Raw genomic sequence first — 8,433 nt, forward strand, 5'->3', positions numbered from 1 at the left:
ACACCATGTGGGGAATGTTTGCTCAGGGAATATGCTGTGTTTGGATTCATTTCATTCAATTGTCCACAAGAGTGATTGGATTTTATGTCCTGTAGCTTTAATACCTTGATATATGCTTGAAGTCCTTGATTTTAGACAGGATGTGAATTTCAACACTCCTGAACTATCCCTTTGCACTGTCCTCCCATGTCCTCGTGTCTTGTCATTATTTTATTTAGCCGATCTTCCCCCTTGATCACCCACTCGGCTTTTCTTAAAAATACAAAAGCCTTAAGGCCATTTGTAAACACCTGCTGTTGGATTTGGGGACTCAGCCTTTCTGCTGGGTGGTCATTACTCTGAGAAGGACTTTAATGTGGTGAGGCTTCTCTTCCATCACAATACAGGTACTGGAAGGGAACAGGACAGCCAGCCATGCAAAATCATGGCTGGGAGCACAGCCTTCACCTGGGCCCACATCCCCGTGCCGCCACCTAGCAGCTCAAGGACCTTGGGACGTTGCTTGCTCTTCCCCACCTTCCACTTTATGATTTAACTAATGGCTCTAAAAATACTACCTCCCTAACCGGGCTGTTGGGGGGATTAGATGAGATAATGCATGTGATTCCCTGGAGGCAGTGCCTGCCGCATAATGGCGCTTAATAAATATGACTACTCTGAGTGAGGGGGTGGGGCGGAGAAGTAATGTTCTTGGTAAATGTGTACATAGTCACTACAAATTTTATAAGTGCTATGGCATTTTTGTGGACTGTGCTGTCTCCAAAAGGGATAGATGGCTTTTCATTAGGTTGGAGGGCCTTCTCCGTGAAGAAGGAAATTATCTCATCAGGGTTCATGTTCCGCGGTCGCAGTGCCTGCTGAGGTTGATTTAGCTCACTTACAAAGCCACCCACCACGCAGCAGTGTTCATCGCCCTCTGCATTAGCTTATTAATCCTCGAGTTATTCCTCTACGGTTCAAGGGCATATTGGTTTTCCAGTGGAAGCACCGAGAGGCGAAATAACGTGCCCCAACTGGGACCGAAATGGGGCAACTGAGTCAGCTCTGCTTCTCCTGTGGCCCACCCCCTCAGAGGCTCCTGTGGCACTGAAGACTTTTTCTCCCTAGAATTCATGTTTTAATTGTGGGCGTTTTGTTTGCTAAGCGAGAAAGAAGCCGTGGGGGATAAGAGAGGATAAACTGGACCAGTATAAGCTTGGGCTTTTTAGTCCCTTGCCTGCCCTCACTGCTATGTGACGACCGGGTACAAAGCATCCCATAACTTTCCAGCCCTCATTCCCACATCTATGCAACGCAGGATCAGATCGGAACGATCTCAACGTTCCCTTCCAATGCAAACACTCCATGGCTAACGCTTTTGGAGAGAAGAGATGGCCCCTTCTGATGACCCTAAAATCTTAAATGAGAAGAGAATTTTCTTCCTTACAATTAAACAACATTAGGCAAGTTTTGACCCATCAGCAAGTGACAGTGGAGTGACATTCTGGGCATCTTTCGATCCTGAGGAAGTGCAAGGCAAGCAAGGAGAGAGTATCTCGACTGCGTCAGGGTTGAGCATCCCGTCATGGGTCCATCCCGACCCTCTTGTCTTTATCCAGATGCTGTGGGTGGTGCTGCTTCCTGCAGAGCTTCCTGGCAGCTGTTGCTCTTGGAACCTTATGTCTGATGGTTGCCAAAGACAGTGAGCTCACGACACGGCTGCCTGGCCTGGCGTTCAGCTTGAAGAGCTCTTTTCAGCAAAGGTCTCTCTGCATTCTCCTCTCAGGCAAATCTACAGCTGGCGTAGGTAGCCTCTAGCTGTACTATAATCACCCAACTGTTCTCCAAAAATGTCGGGGGCTCGGTTCCTCCCTCCTTAGCACAGATGCACGCACCCTGACAATGGTTGTCTCTCAGAGCCACTTGTAATGTGCCATTGTTTCTTTCAAATACATCTATGAGGGAGAAGCCCCGGAAAGTGATTTGTCAGCTTGGGTCTCTTGTCCCAGATCCTGCTTTTCCGGTGTTCTGAGTTTCTGAGGGAGAAGTCTCTAGGTAATTCCAACAGACATTTTACAGCCTGGTCTTTATCCCCCATGGCCCCTCCAAAGGAAGATGCTGGCCTCTCGACAGCCAGCAATCCCGTGAGGCCAAATACTTGGCTCTTTGGACTGGAAATAACAGTTTCTGATGGGAAAAGGGAACGAGGATTGGTAATAGTTGTAAGAATACTATTGTTTGAGCATCTTATGTGTCAGTCATGCCTATCATTGTCACCATCGTAGAGATGAGCGAACTAGAGACGTGGAGAACTGCCTTTGTCGTGACCGCAAAGCTCTTAAGTGGCAAAACTGGAATTTAAATTAGGGTGAGTCTAGCTCAAAGGCCAGGAGGTAAGGTACCAATGCTGGGGGCTGATGCTTACCGTGCAGACAACCTCTGCAGCCCAGAGACACAATGCAGAATCCTGCTTTACAGATAGTTGCTGTCCTCATACTGGATATGTGGGTATGCCCTGCCATGTTTGTTCATACATACTTCCCTCTGGAAGTACTTCTCAAGCTCCTATTTGAGGTAGTTTGAAGTGTGGTAAACCCTGCCCAGTGCCGGAGAAGGAGAAGTCACCTGCCAATGAAGCTGCTGGTCTAACACTATAGAAAGGGCTCCTCCATTATCCAAAATGACCCCCACAACCAGCAGCAGAAAGAAACCTGCAGAGTTAGGGCCAAGTGCCCCATAGAAGGATTAACCAGTGTTTCTTGGACCTCCTCAGGTCCAGCCTCTGCTTTCTCAATTTAATATTTTTCCCTAGGCCTTCATAGTTTTCTTCACATAACTTTTTATTGAAATAAAAAAATATATATGCCAACGTACACGTATCCTAAGTATGCAGCTTGAAGGCTTTTTGTTGTTGTCGTTAACAAACTGAACATTCTTGTCCTGGTCAGGATCCAGCCTGAGAAACGGAAGTTTAGTAACACCCCGAAACCCCCGTTTGTTCCCTATTCGCAGAGACTTCTGTCACCATAAATCAGCGTTGGTTGTTTTGTACTTTTTGTGAGCACGCTGTAGGTGTATATAGTAGACTAATATATATGCGCTCAGTTTGGTCATAGCTCAGTTTATGGTCAGTTTATGCACTGAGTTTATGCGCTCAGTTTATGGTTAGTTTCTCCTACTCAGTGTCATGTGTGTGAGATTAACCCAGGGTGTTGTATAAAGTTGGAGATCATTAGTTCTCACTACTATCAAGCATTTTATTGTGTGAATATAACAATTTCTTTACCTATTCTTCAAATCCTGCCCACTGGGTTTTCCATTTGGGGGCTACTATGGGTAGTTATGTGCCTTAATTTTTAAAAAGTATTTTGTAAAGTCTCACCCTAGGTGCCACATAAGTGGGATTTTGGAATGTGCACCCTTGTCCTCAGTTCAGCTTCCTGGATGCTTGGGGTTAGCAGGGGAAGTCAGTGAGCACTGGGAAGCCTGCTGTGCCACCTTTATTTCAGATAGCGACTGCATCAGCGATCCTAGGTGGGAAGGAATGTGGGTCAGCTCATGCCCTGAAATGCTACCAAAAAATATCGTGGGAGCCCAATGTCTTCTATTGACCAAGAATTCTGCTGGTCTCCATCCCACAGGGAAGACCATGTTACAACGAAAAGTCTTTGAGACAATTAGGAACATTATAATTAATGGTCCAGGTCGCTCAAATTTCATGACCCAGTGGGGAGATGGGGATCTTGGGATCTGTAGATTACATTTTGAGGCAAAACTCTGTGACCACAAATTCAGTGTTGTTCTCTGCAGTAAACATTTCAGGGAAGGCTTGGCTGTAGGCAACCTTGAATGGCCAGCGTTTTAAACGACATATTTTAAGGTATGGCATAGCTTGTAAGTCAGAGCTATGTGAATCAACCATGTTCTAAAGGTCATTTGTCTTGGGGAAATATCCAGTTACATACTTGATTGTGTTTGGAAGCACGGAATGAAAAAGAAACAACAGAGCCAGAGAATCTGGGGATAGAGTATGGGGAGCAGCTCTACAAAATAAGGCTCTGGGTTGCCCAAAAACTCTTTGAATCTTGGATGCAACAATCTGAAACAGAAATACATATTTTATTTTATTTTATTTTATTATTTTATTTTTGTTTTATTTTCCTTTTTATTATATGAAATTTATTGTCAAATTAGTTTCCATTAGAAATACGTATTTTAAATTACTGAAATTTCTTAACTTTTCCTTAATTAACTTTTCCTTTCTTTCCTGGTCTCCACATGTTTTCACAAACGTGATCATGGATAGAAGATTTCTAATGGCAATAAAAATCTGTTTTCTCAATATTAACTAACATATGATCATTTTAGAAAATTTGGAATGTATCAGCAGTAAAATAGAAAAAAAAAAACCACCCATAATCCTATGATCCACAGTTAGCCTCTGTTAAAATTTTGATGGACTTCGTTTCACATCTATAACTGAATTTAGACTGGATAAAAGCAGTTTAAGTCTTCATTAAAATTTGCCTTTATATTTGTGAATATATGACACATTATCTAATTAGACTTGAAAGTAGCATTTTTGTCTATCATGTGGATATGTCAAATTTATGTAACTTCTTCCCAATCCCATATGACGGGTGACAATATCACGTACATTTGTGCCCTCTGGGTTCTACTTTAACGGATTCTCCCCAAATCATAATTTAAAGATAGGAAAATCACTCCTGTTAGTATAGAATGTAGCTGTATACTTTTGTGCCTGTTTTCTCTGAGGGGGGTAGAATTGTCATCTGTGACCTTTTCATTAGCAAACATGTCTGTTCACAATTGTGGTGAGAAGCAGTCTACTAGAGTTCTCAGTTGAAACGCCTGTGAACTTGCTACCCGGAATCAAGATGTCAGCCATGAGCAGGGGTCAGAGTTGGGTATTCTGAGGGACCAGCTGCAACACCTCGGTTATCCTGGCCACTCTCAAGCCTGAGCATCTCTCACAGGAGAGACCAAATGTCGCTGCATCCTGTGTGCAACTGACAGCATGGCATAGAATGAAGGGGGCTAATGCATTACCTATAATCATACTATCATGTTATCATTGGCGCTTCTCTCCCCAAGCCAATTGCTCTTTGTCCTGACATCCAAAAGGTCCACTCTGATCCCACCGTCCACAGACCAAACATGTGAAATGGATCCCCGGCTTTGGGCTAGTTCTAGGGAGTCACAGGCAGGTTAGTGACCCAGCAGCTGCCTCTGACAGAGGAAGGAAACTCACTTCTCAGGAAGGTGGGATGGATCTCTGTCTAAGATGGAGAGGGGGCATGATGCAGCTCCAACCGCCATATTTTCACTGCCCACAATACACTTGTTCAGAGGGTATAGGCAAGTCCCAGTGAGATCTGAATGACCCTGATGGCTCTATCTATGGGGAAATAGGTTCTCCTTGCATAAACGGGTTAGAAAAAAGCTTAGGGCAGAAAGCTGCCACCACAGGCAAAAACAACTGAGGATACCTAGTGAGATATTGTACCGTTACAAGTACCATCACGAGTAACTTGTTAAATCACCTGCAGGAAATTACCCTCTGCCTGGTGCCAGTGTACCTTGATCACAAACTCTCCTTGCCCCCCACCAGACCCTTTGCTTTCTACACACACACAAGTAAATGATTACTGTCTGATTGTTTCCTCCACATTCATGTGTATTAGGTCTTGTTTTTTTCACATTCGCCACATGGGTAATATCTTGAAGAGCTCCATAAATGAAACCCGTATTCAGGGCTCTTGTCTCCTCCTGGACATTAGCCTCTCTCCTATTCAATTCTGTATCCGTCCTCTTGCTGGACAAGAGAGAACTCCAGGCTCCTAGTCAGCAACATCTTTCCAGTGTTTTATAGGCTGTAGTCACTTCTGGGGAGAGCAGGAATTGGAAATCACTTATTCTACACATATACCTACCCACACCTCGGGCTTTAACCTCAATCTGGCCATGATGCATATCTTTGACATGTGGACAGAGAGAGTGCAATAGGAGTTGAACTATTTTTCCAGCAGAAGCTTGGGGTCTCTCAGGTGTCTGCATCCTTCTCCTGGTGTGGAGAGCCAGATCACTTTGGTCCCAAGCTACTTGTTCCCTCTCGTTTCCTTTCCAGTGTCTCTGCTCAACCATGAGTGTTGGCCTCTTCTCGGCCTCCCCACAGGTTTGCCAATGTTTGTGCAGGAACATTCCTGCCACCTGGAGTCATCTTTCTGCATTTTTCCTCTTTGTTTCATTTTGGTTCATAGCAGGGCGCCATAATTTTCTCCCTTTCTGTTAATAAAAATTAAGCAATCAATTTCCTTCCCCTCCATTACACTTAATTCCCTCTGTAACTCAATTATTATTGCAACTCTGGCAAGTGCATTGGGAGGCAGATGGCAGGAAAGACGCGTTGCCAAAATAAAGGGCAGTGTTTGCAGAGGAGCACTGTTTACATAAAGGTGATGACACTCTCTTTCCAAGGATAGATTATTTTTTCTAAAATCAAATTTATATAACTCTATTAATGTAATAAGTTTATGCAAGTGCTGTTAACATAAGCACATGTAACAAACTAGCAACCACTGAAAATACTTGGTATGTATTCTTTTCCCTTTTCTGGGGCTACAGGACATTAGAATAAACCTATGACTTTTTATTCTGAGAACAAAAAATACAAAGAATGCACCGCCTTTTTGGAGTGTTAAAGTATCTGAGTTTTAAAGGTGTTCCGGATTCTATGTATTGTATTTGTCACAGTGGAGAGCAAGACTGGCAAGCTGAAAGTGTGGTCCTTTGTAATGACGCTCGAGAAGATTTGTGGTGGCCAGGAATGTCCTAAGCATCCCAGCTCAAGTGCCAACTCCAGCTCATTGATTGATCGATTGCTGATGCCTGCCTTCTCTGGGGTGGGGGGAGAGAGGAGACCAGAGAATAGGCATCCTTTATCATATTCCTGACTGCTGGGCATGCCCAGAAAGAGGGGAAGCAAGGTCGTTCTCAGGTAGTCCTGTCCTAAAGTGAGGCGCTGCTGCGTATTAGGTTTGGCTGTGAAATGGAGAGGCTGTTTTATACAAGCCAACTCTAAAACCAATCTTCTTATTTCATAATAACCCTACATCTATCACAATTTCTGCCCTGTAAAAACGCTTCCATTTCTCCCTGCTCCTACCTCCCTGGGTCACTGCCTCTAGCAGCTTGTTTCTTCCAGAAAACAGGGGAGTCTCTGAACTACAGATCTCAGACCCAAGACCTAGTAGTGTGGAGAGCTGCCACCACTTCTCCCTGTACTCAAGAGAACCTGGACATCTGTGTCCCATTAATTTCCAGAGTGACTATGAGCTTATCAGGACGCATGAGGCTGGAATGTCTGGCCAGGATTTTCCTGCTCCTAAAATAACTTGGATAAGAATTGCATAAGTGATTGACGGACAGACATGTAAAAAGAGTATATTTGCTTTGTTTCAGTACAGCGGGAAAACATATTTATTGTTGAAACCCCAGAAAACATAAGTAAGCATAATAAAGAAAATAAAATCACCTGTACTTTTGCTTCATGAAGCCAACAGTCATCAATCCTGTATTGTATCTCAACAGTTTTTAATGTACAGAGACGCTCTTGAAATCAGAAGCAGCCATATAATTCCATTGTAACCTATTTTTTTCCTTCCATAGTACATTGTTATTATACTCATTTTTAATAGCTACAAAGCACTCTGTTACATGGATATACCAGGATGTATTTTAACCACTCTCCTATGGCTATACATTTAGAAGAAGAAGTGATCATACACAACACAACTGACTTTCCTGTTGGTATGACTTGACCTATATCTGTAATTGTTACCTTAAGACGTATTAGTAGAGGCGAACTACTGAGTCTGAGGTTATTCGGAATTGTAAGGATTTTCTATTGCCAAACTAACTTCCCGAAGGGCTCTAGGATACTTTGTGAATTCTAATTTTTCAGACCTGCAGAATGGGATTTTTATTTTCCGTCTGTGAAAAGGCACTCTGTGCGTATGTTTGGCATATGTCCCATTCAACTCTGTGGCTGGACGTTGTAGGCACCGGCGTTCCTTAAGAGCAATCATAATTAGTACTCCTTTTAGTGCACCAATTTTTCAAGCTCACCAGTTATTTTGAAAAGTATTTCTCATTTATGTAACTATTAATACCCTTAGCATTACAAATCAGTGGCCCTAGGCTTGCAATGGGATTCAGATGTCTGTTCGCCTCGATTCATTTTCATAATTTATTTGAAGAATTTTACTCAATATTCATAAAACCAAATGTTCAAATAGTTTATTTGCCAGACCCTTATGGCCCTGTCATTGTATGCGAGGCCCTTGTGTCTGAGGCAGGACTGGAGGCCGCGCCCCAGCTCTGAGAGGCACAATACAGGTAACGTTCCTTTGGCTCCACTCCCAAAACCACAGC

The sequence above is a fragment of the Prionailurus viverrinus genome, chromosome A1 (assembly GCF_022837055.1).
Source record: "Prionailurus viverrinus isolate Anna chromosome A1, UM_Priviv_1.0, whole genome shotgun sequence".
NCBI classification, from domain to species: Eukaryota; Metazoa; Chordata; class Mammalia; order Carnivora; family Felidae; genus Prionailurus; species Prionailurus viverrinus.